The sequence below is a fragment of the Corvus kubaryi genome, unplaced genomic scaffold (genome assembly GCF_017639235.1).
Source record: "Corvus kubaryi isolate FWS band 111438036 unplaced genomic scaffold, C.kubaryi_AGA036_p1.0 37292, whole genome shotgun sequence".
NCBI classification, from domain to species: Eukaryota; Metazoa; Chordata; class Aves; order Passeriformes; family Corvidae; genus Corvus; species Corvus kubaryi.
In genome coordinates, this window is record NW_024581091.1 from 1349865 (window position 1) to 1361873 (window position 12009).

The 12009-nt window shown below is 43.4% G+C and overlaps 1 protein-coding gene across 2 annotated transcripts in view; it reads right to left on the reverse strand.

The window, feature by feature from the left end:
* Nucleotides 1–12009, reverse strand: part of ADAMTS3 (ADAM metallopeptidase with thrombospondin type 1 motif 3) — a 57160-nt gene that overhangs the window by 24140 nt on the left and 21011 nt on the right. The gene's annotated exons all lie outside the window — the stretch shown is intronic.

Sequence of the window (12009 nt, forward strand, 5' to 3'; positions counted from 1 at the left end):
ATTATGGAGTAATTTTTTTTTTGAGGAAAAAAATACACAAAGTGAATGATTATAAATATATTCCAGCTAGCTGTGCTGGGTCAACAAATTCTGATTCTTCACTGAAAAATAGTATTCAATGTCACACAGGCAGATTTTGTGAAATCACAAAGTCAGTCAAAGCCTCTGCTGTCTTCTAGTCAAGCATTTTCTGGAAGGGAGGATTTTAAAAGTGGAAGGGCTGACAGGGAAACAACAGTCCTGAAGTAAAAGCCAGCTCTCAATCCTCACAATGCCTTATGGAGCAGAACCTCATCTACCCACAGCTCTGGCTATAATTGCTTGGAGTAAGTGCGATACACTTATGAAAACCACACAGCCTGATATTACAGACATACTGACATCACACTATTTTTAGTGAAAAAAACCAGCCAATAGGCAGCTTAGGAGGGTTGATTTTCACTGTCACACCACAGAACTGGTTTGCAAACATCAGAGTCCCACCTGCGCGTTCCTGTCGCCATTCAGGGTGGGGAAGAGTCTTGTGCAAGGCCCAAACACCAGTCCTCAGAAACTGACACAGATTTTTTTCGTTATGGACCCACCCCCCCCCCCCCCTTTTATACTTTCCTTTTTTCGTATAGACTCTTACACAACAAGGCACTTTTTTTTCCTTTCCACCTCACCAAATTCCTACAAGTGCGCCAGCCTCGCCTGCACCTCGCACAGATGTGTTATGAATCTAACTTGCACTGTTTCCACACAGGATATTTTGATCATTCCCCTCTCCTTTCCCCCATCCCGATCCCATCCAAAATAGCACAGAGTCATAATCATAAATTCTCCCATTGTGACCTGAAAGACAGGACTATTTCTCTTGAAAATGCTGTGACTAAGGAGAGGGAGTTTTTCAGCAAGGTTCATCCCTGCAGTCTGCCGTGGGAGGTGAGGTCTGCTGGAAGCATCTTCCAGGGAATTAGTACTTCTTTCTATCCGGAACCCACCTTCTTCTCCCTCCTGACACTCAAGACCACTCAGACAAAACATAAATTAATTCAAATAGACTGGAACATTATTGCTAGAACCTCATCACAATGTGTGAGTATCCAAAATGCCACTTATTTGTGGAATGACACTTCACCAAGCACTTCATGCCTCTTCAGCAGCACACTCTCTCAATGAAGCTGCTTCTTGAATCCAAGGAATTTTCCTGTGAGAGGAGAGCTGCCAACTTTCCTTCTTTGGCGAGCAGGGTCCCATTCTTGCACCTCTCTCCATTTCCTGTACAGTGTTGTTTTAATGAGCCCTCCAGTCTGGTGGAAAGCTAACAGAGACAGCGAGAAAAAGCACAATAATAAAAAGGAGAAGAACCTGAGAGGGGAGAAGATTTAGGAAGAATTTTCCATTGAGTATACAATGGGTCTGACTAGAAATATTACAAGAAGAGATAGTTCTCCTCTGCGAAAGGAGGGAAACACCCTGAGGGTTCAGTATAGACACGTAAAAGGACCTCTTAAGCTAATCAATAAATTTCATGAATTAGAATCACAAAGAAGAAATGCTTAGTCAAATATTATTGGTGTTGCAGAAAACGCAGCAAGAAAGACAATCCAATGTACCAAAATCAATCAAGAGTAAAATTTTCAATACTGTCATCTGAAAATGCAGCCTTCGTCTTGGATTCAATCCCTAACTAACATAAAGGTGAGCTTATCCCAGCTCTGGATCCCAGTTTGGTTGCAGTGGCTGAACTACCAAGGGAGGATGGCAGTGGGAGTGATGTGAGAGTGGCAGTCCAAGGTGAGAGAAAGGCTGTTCAAAATTAGGAGACAACAGAATCAACCAATATAGCAGAAGAGTAGAAGAGGCACGACAGCAAATAATTCCAATTTTAAAAAGCGTATCCATGCATTAGTCACGGATAATAAGCCTCTCTTTCTTGCCACATGGAATTTCAGCCATTTCTCAAAATTCCACTGGCATAAATATAAAGGAAAAGCTCCAACTATAAACTGTCACTGAATGCTGTTGAACTCGGGTTCCTGCTTTTTTTTCCATGAATGCACTGTAAGTCAGCATTCCAAGAGCAACAAATGTCTCCAAGCCCAAGCTATTTCCCAACAGTCCATGGACCAAGAGAGTGTCCAAGATAACAGCAAAAATATGCACAAGGCCTTTCTACCCAGATACCACATCCACAGAGGAAGGGGGTGTCCCAAAACCCCAGGCTGATCTGCACAAAGGGGCTCTTGAGTTAGGACAACAAACAGCTTAAAAAACCCAACCGAGCAGAAAGATCACTGAAAATCCTGAAAAAAAAGTAACATCCAAGTCATTAGCGAGACAGAGTATCTGCTTGGGAATTGGGAAGTGTGATTTGGATAGAAACTCTGCCACTGTGGAACAGCCACTTCCAAACTGTGGGCATCAACTTACCCATTTCTAGTTGGGGTAATAACCTGCAGTGTCTTTGAATATCCCACTCAAGCTGTAAATATGATCATCATCCCAAATAAGCCTTCACAGAAGATGCTGAAAGCAGCTTATTATGTCCCAAGTGCCTAAAAGGTTTCACAGATGCTCTTGGTTGTCCAGTTTTGCTCTTCCATGGAAAAGCACCTGAGGGAACTCACTGTCCAGCAGCGCAGCTTTCCAGTTTTTCCCTGGCTTTCCAGCTTCTGCCTCAGCTTCCCTGGCACTGCAGACACAATCCTATCTTTTACCTGTGCCAGTGCCTCACCACTCTCATTGTAAACTTGTACAGGGACTACAAAATACAGAGTTATATGGAGATACTGGCAGCAGGAACACCTGTATACTGTGCCATCACCTGTGAGGTTCAGAAAAGGGATGTTAAACTCAATGAAGGGGTTGTCTCTCTTTAAAGAAATTTAAAGTCTAATTTCTTAAGGCTTTAAGAATGGAGACAGGGCAGCTGAAGCCAGAGGAGTCTGGATTTCCACAGAGCATTACATCTGATGAACAGCTGTGAGTCAACCTGCTGGCAAAGGCTCAAGCGTACAAGTGCTCAGCTTTAAATCCTACAGATACAGACATGGAATGACCTGCAGGACACATTGCTGGCTTTTCTCCATTGCTTCTTCCCTCAAATGCCCCAAGTTTCTTCTTTACACAGGAACAAACATCCTAAATAAGTGGCATTAGAGGGCGGGATCAAGAAACAGGAATTTGGGGTTTAGTGCCTATCGAATTTCTCTCACTATCAGAAGTTCTAAGTGAGCCTGGAGATGGAAAGAGAGCACATCTGCTCACTGCAGTGCTGGTGAGACGTTCCTAATAACGATGCCGATGTTTCCAAATGGAAGTGGATGGGATGCCCAGATGGCTTTCATTGTCCTATTTTTCCAAACAGCCCGACAAACTTGAGATGTAAAAAAAAAAAAAATGAATGATGATCGTGTCTTGCCAGAAAGAAAAAAAAAAAGAAAAAAAAAAAAAAAAAAAAGAAAAAAGAAAAAAAAAAAGCATGTTTAACAAAGAGCAAATGAAGCAGATCTGAGGAGGTTAGAACTTTATCAGCCTTCCTCCAACCAAACCAAGTATGTAATCAACCCCCACAACATGGCACAGTGCTGCGTGAGCCCTCAAAGAACAGATACTTTTAATTGATTGATCGCCCCTTGTGTTCCCTATTAAAGAGCACTGTTAACTAAAGGAAGACTGATTTTCACTTCTAGTAGTAAATGTTCTCAGCATCAGAAACTTGGAAGCTTTGAAGTGCTGCAAGTAATGAAAATATATTGTTACTTATTCTTGGCAGGGAAAACCCTGATTAAGAAAAGGGGCTTGAAATAAATCAAGAATCAACCCCGTAAAAGAAAATAGAAAAATACCATTAAAATACCAAAGCAGAGGCTCGAATGCATCTGTTTTCAAATTCACTTGTGATCGGGGATAAAAAGAACATGGACTTGGCTATGGAAGAGCCCAAGCAGAACCCAGGGATATGGCAGTGCATTTTCAAGGACTGCTCAGGACAAACTATTTAAAACAGTTCCCAACATTAATTACATGGTTTCTGGATACTCACTGCCTGTTGGTTAGAACTGAGCATTCAAAAAGTAAGTAAATAAGGTAATAAATTATTTTGTGAAGTGGATTTTAATTGGTATCGTAGTTCTAGGGAATACAGGGCTTTTGCTGAAAATTAACAAAATCTATGATACTAGTTACATCATCTGTGATGATATCAATTAGCATTTCTTCATAAGCCACAGAGTATAATGAGTTACCCTTTCACTCCAAGGTATTTCTCAGGAATTTTCAAAACAGGTTTTGCCACAGATCAAATGAAAGCAAGAGATGTACTTGGAATTACTCTCAGTCTAGAAGCACCAGATGAATTTTTCATGTTCAACAACATGAGTTTTAAGTAAAGTTTGAGATATTTGCTCTATGTTGTGAGGCAACATGGAGGATCAGAACACAGTTTCACCATGGGCTGGCCCTGAGCTTCCTTTCTGCTCTAAGCAAGGGAAAAAACCCCACGAAGAATCTTCATCATCAAATCACAGGTACTCAAAGGCAAATGAAAATCTACATCCAGAAACAGAAGAAGAGAAAGACACTAATTTACCTGGTTCCTAATTAGCTGCCTAACTTCGTTAGCAAGTCCAAGACCTAAGTAAAAAGTAAATCACTATCTGGCAGAGCAGCCTGCAATCATCCCCAGTGATTCTGCTGAAGCTACATTCAGAGCTCCTAAGAAACATCCTCAACAGCTTTTTCTCTTCCCCCAGGTCCTCTTCTCCTGGGAACAGACACCCTCCACTATCCCAGATTGCTCCAAGCCTTGTCCAGCCTGGCCTTGGACACTTCCAGGGATGGGACAGCCACAGCTGCTCTGGGCAACCTGTGCCAGGGCCTCACCAGGCCCACAGGGGAGAATTTCCTCCCAATATCCCATCTAAACTGCGCTCTGGCAGTGTGAAGCTGGTCCACGCTGCAGACTGCAGAAATCCCCAGACCCACAAACCTTCACTGTCTGCTTGCATGGACCTTCTCAAACCTCTGTGTACCACTCCACAGCACTTGGAAACACAGTGCAGAAGAGCCTGGACAGGAGGGAACAGGGTATATACTAAACTGGTAAACTATTACAACATTAACTTTGACTTGAAAGGGAGGAAAAACATCCAAACCCTTCAGGCCCAGAGGTTATTTTGACGCTTAAGGGCAGCCACAGACCCATCACTGACTCTCCCACCGATCTGACTTCTGTAAACAATTAACAGAATTACTACTGCCTCTTACTTTAATACCTCTAACAGATTTATTGTCAAGGACAGAAAAGCACAACTACTATTCCTCCTGGAAATTGTGACTTTTTGTTCTCTGGAACTATTAGTGACGAGAATTGGAAAGGCAGAGCAGAGCTCTCCATTAAGAAAGCACAAAGTTCCTTGGATGGCCTTGCATCACCTGTTACTGTTTCCAGATGAGACTAAAAAAGCTCAGTTTACACTGTGTTTAACCCTGTTGAAGCTGAAAATTTATTATCTGAAAGATTCTAGGTATTATTAGGATTTTGCACAAGATAATCAGTGTAATTAGAAGTTTTTATTCTAATTTGCAATAACCAGGTGGTGTTGATTTATTATTTGATGACTGTAGGATTACAGAACAATCATTTGGCAAACAAACAGTCATTCAAACTTTGTGATCCCGATTTTGCATTTATGGCTACAAGATAGTCATTTCATATAAAAAGACAGCACTTGCTAATCAAGTGTGTGTTTTCACACACACTCGCAGCCCATCATTCCCTGGCCTCCATGGAGGATGTGAGTGTCTGAATCCAGCTTTCTCCAGATATCTAGGTCCACTGTTAGGCACCCTATGCAGAAATATGGGAGAAGAAGGAAAATCCTACCGTTTCTAGCCACCCGATGGACAGAGCCTGTTGCCAGGAACAAGGGGAAGGACAAACCTGTTTCCTGCAGACACATCACTAACTGCTGGGAGGGAGGCAGCAGCCTGCTTGTTATCTGGGGGGAGAGGTAAAATGCCAAAGGAGACACAGATCCTCAAACTTTTCCCGGGAATGTTTAGAAATAGGCCCTGCCAATAATGCTGCAAAGGAAGACACACCAACGAAACACTTCCCTTGGCTACTCCTAAAGTACAAGCCAGCAAAGCTCTTCATCCCTCCTTGGGTTCTCTTCCCAAACCACATGATATTTGATGGAATCCAACACAGATTTCCCACAGGTCAGCCTCTCCCCGTCACCATGCAGGAGAAGTCAGCTTCGCTGAGACATCAATTCCCTCCTTTCCAACTCTACCTGCAGACTCAGATTTGTGTGACTTTTAACAACCTCTAGAACCCTAATTATCTGGCTGATCCTGTCCCACGTTATTGGAATACTCCAAAGAATGATTAGGCAAGGTATTCTGGAAAAAAACCCACTGTTTTCTCAGCAAACAACAGCTGGGTCATGCTGTTACTCTGCGGTGTTTTACTACTGCATTTTGGAAAGATTTATGCACTTGCGTAACCCAGAAATGGATCTGAAGAAACTCAGTCCACTGGGAGCAAGTGAAGTATGAGGCTGATGTTCTCACGTTAGTAACTTCCATCCGCATTCCTGTCAGCTCCAGCTGCCCAATTCTCTGTCATCCCACATAAGACAAACCGGATTATTTATCATCTACACCATGTTTTGAAGGGATAAAGGGAAGGGTGAAGTGAGCTCTGGAACATCTTGGTGTAATACACGGGGTACAGCAAGAGTTAGTCCACAGTAACCCCACACGGACCCTACCAAAAGCAGGAGCGTGGCATCCAAACTGCTCATTCAAAACACACCAGATCCATTTTCCTTCTCTGTCATAAACCAGGGGTGCCAACATCTCATCCTGGTATTTTCAATGATATATCTGAATTAAATTGCCCTCAGTTTGGATTCTTAAGCTGTTTCTAGAATCTTCCTATAACTTTACCGAGCATCAAAACCATTAAGAACCAGGTGTCTCGCAGTGGGGAAAAATGCTAAACCTGCAGATAATTCAGGGGAAGAAGGTCCAGGGAGAGTCTTACAGTATGGAAATTACTCTTTTATGTTATGACACAAACTGCTACATTTTAGTTCATTTTTCCATCAAAAGCCTGCTGTAGAACACAGACTGATAAAACAGGGCTCTGTGCTCTCATTTCGGTCCTGAATTTGTAGGACGCGCATGTGAAACACGTGAACGAGCCTCAGCCCCCGCAAGCTGTGGGAGGACTCATTTCCTCTGGTTCCTGCCCTCTAATTCACATAAACTCCCCCCCGATAAGGCAGCTCTTCTGCTTCCCACTCCCATATTCTCAGACAGTGCCATCCTGGTACATATGTCCTGGTCCATAAAGAGCACTTTTAACCATCTCATGTGCACCTTTCTGATCAAACCCAGCAGCAGAAACGAGCCACTTCACATCCAAGCCAGGGACCTCAGTCCTACATGGACCACCCAAGGGTGACCCTCACCTTGGCATGTCTCTCCCAGATTACTCTGAGAATGTCATCTATGAACCAAACAGGCTCCCCTCGCACAGGAGCAGCTGCTTACACAATATTTAAAAACCTCTCCTGTCTGTTATGACCGCTGTTAGCTGAAAGTTTTCCTCTTCCTATGCAATTTGGGGGCACAGGGAGTTTTTACTGGAAAATGGTAGGAGCCTTGGAATGGCTGCAAGCTGAATGTACTGACCTGTCTCCATTTCTTCAATTTGCCCTTCATACAGATTTTTCTCTGTGTTTTACTACTCTGGCGCTGGGTGCCTGCAGTTGAAATGAAGCCTTTATTCTTGGTTTTATTTAAAAATCATTTTCCTTTGTTATTGCCAAGAATAGAAGACGACTTAAGCAGATGGATGTTCTTGCTCTCATCATCAGGCACCACCTCCCCAACACAGACAGAGCACATCAGTCACTTCACAGCACCTTCTGATCCACTGCTGCTCAAGCTTTTCCTTCTTAAAAAAAATCGTAAGCTTTTCCTCACTATAAAGTCTTTGTTTCCTTTTGCTTCCTATACATCCATCACCAACACTCCTTTTCTTTTATACCACGCTGTGCTCTTCCTGTTCCATTTGATTACCTTTCCTTGATTAAGCAAACTGTTACCTAAAAAAAAAAGAAAAAAACCAATCCCACAAACTATATTCAATGAAGAACTTCAGAGAATCCAATTAAGTTTCAGTTTAAGAGAAGAAGGCTAAATTAAAAGCAAAAGCTCCAGAAGGTCTGGATATGTAAGAGGATGTCCTTAGACAACCCAGGTTATTGCCATCAATACAAGTTATTGGTGGCTCTTTCTTGGGGGACTACAAGAGAGCTGGAGAGAGACTTTTGACCAGGTATCAGGAAGAAATTCTTCCCTGTGAGGGTGGTGAGGTCTTGGCACAGGCTGCCCAGAGAAGCTGTCCCACCCCTGGAAGTGCCCAAGGCCAGGTTGGACGGGGCTTCAAGCAAGCTGGGATAGTGGAAGGTGTCCCTGCCCATGGCAGGGAGTGGAGCAAGATGATCCTTAAGGTCCCTTCCAACCCAGACCATGCTGGGATTCTGTGATTATACAAAAATGCCCATACTGAACAGAGGATTATACACAACAATCATTTCCATCTTTGCCATTGTTCTGATGCATAAACGTGTGTGGTGGGCTGTGCAGCATCAAAAATATCCTCCACCAGAACACAGGTCATGAGAAATTCTGCTGAGAAAGAGTTCAGACACCCTCCGGCACGACGACGTCCCTGAGAACCACTAATGATGTGCCTGGGGAAGTGCAGAGGGAGGTCTCCCAAGCAGGCAATAGTCTTCCCATTCTTCCACCTTCTATTCCAGGGTTTCATTCCCAGGCAACCAGGAGCAAGTCCCAAATCATTTCTTCCTCCTACATGTTTCCCACCTGGGACAAAGACACTCGACACGAGTGCCATGGCAACCCCATCAGACACACAAGCACTTTGGTGCTTTGGGGAAAATGAAAATTCTGAAAGGAAGCTGGGAGATAAAGGCTCCTACTTCTTGTTTCCCACTGTTAGGAAGTAATTACAAAAATACTTTCATCTCAAGTGCTTGCTGGGTGAATAGGTTGTCATTTAAAAAATACTACGGTGTGAAGAGGAGGATGAAATAGGAAAGCTCTGAGTACACTACCATGCTGTGTAACTGCCAAGCTCAGGGTTGCCTGTCATCATTCTACCACATGAAAGTACACAGAAAAAATGATAAATGAACAAACAGGAGGAAAGATAAATTGAATACTCAGTTATCATCTCGAGCAGCATATGATCCAAACCCTGCCTCATCATCCCACTGATGTCAGCATGAGTGTTCCCACTGACTTCAGCGGACTTGGATCAGGCTTTTATGTTTCTGAAACACAGCTTGGATTTTATTTTACCACACTCCTGAGCCAAATTCAGTAGAACTTGCACAGGTGGCCTCCTAGGTGCAAATTTGACTGTGAATTCTACAGGTTCTTTGCCTGTTTCTGCTGCATCTTGAATGCTTTCAAGGAATAAAGTTAATGATCACAGTGATGTTTCTCAGCTTATTAACAAGGAGCAGCTTCTTTTCATCCCACTCAGACAGAGTAATATCATTGTTATACTTCAAAGACCTCCCAAACTCAGGCTTGTCCTGAGAGCATTTCCTTCCATTCTGGAATAAAAAGCTATTTTGGTGAGAATATCATAAGGATTTATGTAAATCATGTTTTAACATGACAACCTCATACACTGCTCTATTTTTTTTAGCTCTGTCTGCACAGTTCTTTCGCTCTCTGTCCCTCAGACCCTTCCCTCCCATATGGACACTTTGTTTCTTTTCGTCCTTAAGGATAAGTATTTTTTGATTTAAGAGACATTACTTGGGAGTAACACTCACAACATGAACGCTGACTACCTGTACTACTCAACCCAAATGAGAAGCACAGATGTTCAGTGTCTTTAGGATCAAGACTTAAATGACTGGGGAAGTCAAGCTTACAAATGTCATCCCAGGGCAATCCGACATGGAAAAGCTGTCAGGAAACAACGTGTAATTACACCCATGGAGAACTCAAGACACTGTCCTGCTCTGTGATATCATTCCCAGACCAGACCTAACCGGACGCTGATCCCAGATGCTTAAAAACAAATGTCCAGTGTCACATCCCACTATATTTAAGTGCTTTTTCAATAGCTGGGATTTCCCATGGGAGGCCTTGGCTTCCACCCCACAGAAGAGGAAGAGCCTCCTTTGTCCAGGAGAACTAACCTGAGTTCAGCACCTCAAACCAGTGAGCACCCTGTCTGATGGACATCACAAGGACCAAGTAGGATTTTGGGTTAATAAAATGATTTTAACATTTGGTGGTCAAGACCTACTGCTTCCCTGCACTGCCTCACATAGCAGAAGAAAGATCAGATTCCAAGGAATACAGTCAAACAAGATCTTTCGAATCAGCAGACAGATTACCCATGACATACAAATAGTCAGCCTGCCAACAGCCTGTCAAAATATGGAAAATTATCCACATTTCCCTGGTATCACTGAGCGAGAGCAGAGGCATTTTCTAAGCATAAAAGATATAAAACTGTCTGCAATTCCTGGGTATCAAAACAAACGCCAAATATTCAAGTCCATTTATATGTAAAAGATCCTACTCACACCAAAATGACTGAAAAGACAAAGATATAAAGAGGCAATAATTAATGAAGGAATCCTTCAAGGGGCCTAAATTGGGTGTGCACACACACAAAGAAAAATTCCCCACAGGAATGGGGCAGGATTTCCAATCTGATTTCTTGAGTGTCTCATATAAGGCTTCTAAAGAAACCAATCTCTATGCAAAGCAAATTATGAAAACAATACATGCAAATTGCCACTGTCATTCCCTAAAGAGGCGATCCAGAGCCATGGATACCATAGATAGGAATCAGCACAGGGTGCTGCTTTGGGGTGGGAAGGCTGAACCCACAGGATCCAGCAGCTTGAGGCACCGCAGTATCTTCCCCAGAACCCCAGATTTCTGGTTCCCACTTAAGACAGCTCTATGAAGCTCCGTCAAAGAGAGCCATAAAGGAAACAGGGAAAGAGAAGTGGGTAAGTGTGCTGACTTCCACGAGAACACAGGATACACAGAAGTTAATACTCCACTGCACTGTGATCATTGTTAAAACCTTGCTCTCAGGATGGCAGCTTTTCGACTTACAACTCCTACGCTCATTCTGTCCAATTGCTTGAGCAATGTCCAACCAATTCCCAAACGGTCTAAACTCCTGCAGGAATACCAGATGTCCTGTCAGACTGCAAGCTCCTGCCACATAGCTAGAGCTGGAAGCCTTCCTCTTAGAAAACTGACTTCTTGTAGGGAGAACATGACACAGCATGTCCTGTGTCACTGCCGAGAAAGGCTGTCACACAGAGTTTCCCAGTTTTGTAACGACTTCACTGACAACAACGATTTTAATTACTTTTTTATCTTAACGGCTGTTTTGTTGAGTCATCTGTCATCTGTTACTGAAAATTTGGATTCTTGTGTGTGCTGGCTGAACTCCCAAACCGCGAGCAGACGGTACTCTGCATCGCTGCCTCGAGCCCAAGCACGGTGGTGGGGGAGCAAGGACAGAGAAGAAAGAGGAAGATTTTCATGGCATCGATACACAGCTCATACATAGACAACCCAGCAGTTGCAGCTGATAGACAACTCAACCACTGCAAACATTTCCTCAGGCTCCACAGGCTTGGGCACCTTGCTTTAACCTTGGTCATGGAATAGTTTAGGTTGGAAAAGGCCTCCGAGATTGAGTTCAGCTATTCCCCCAGCACTGCCAAGGCCACCACTAACCCATGTCCCCAGGTGCCACATCCACATGACTTTGAAATCCCTCCAGGGATGGCAACTCCTCCACAGCCCTGAGCGGCCCGTGTCAGGGCTTGACAAGCCTTTCCATGACGAAATTTTTCCTAATATCCAATCTAAACCTCCCCTGGTGCAACTTGAGGCCATGTGCTCTTGACCTGTCACTTTTTACCT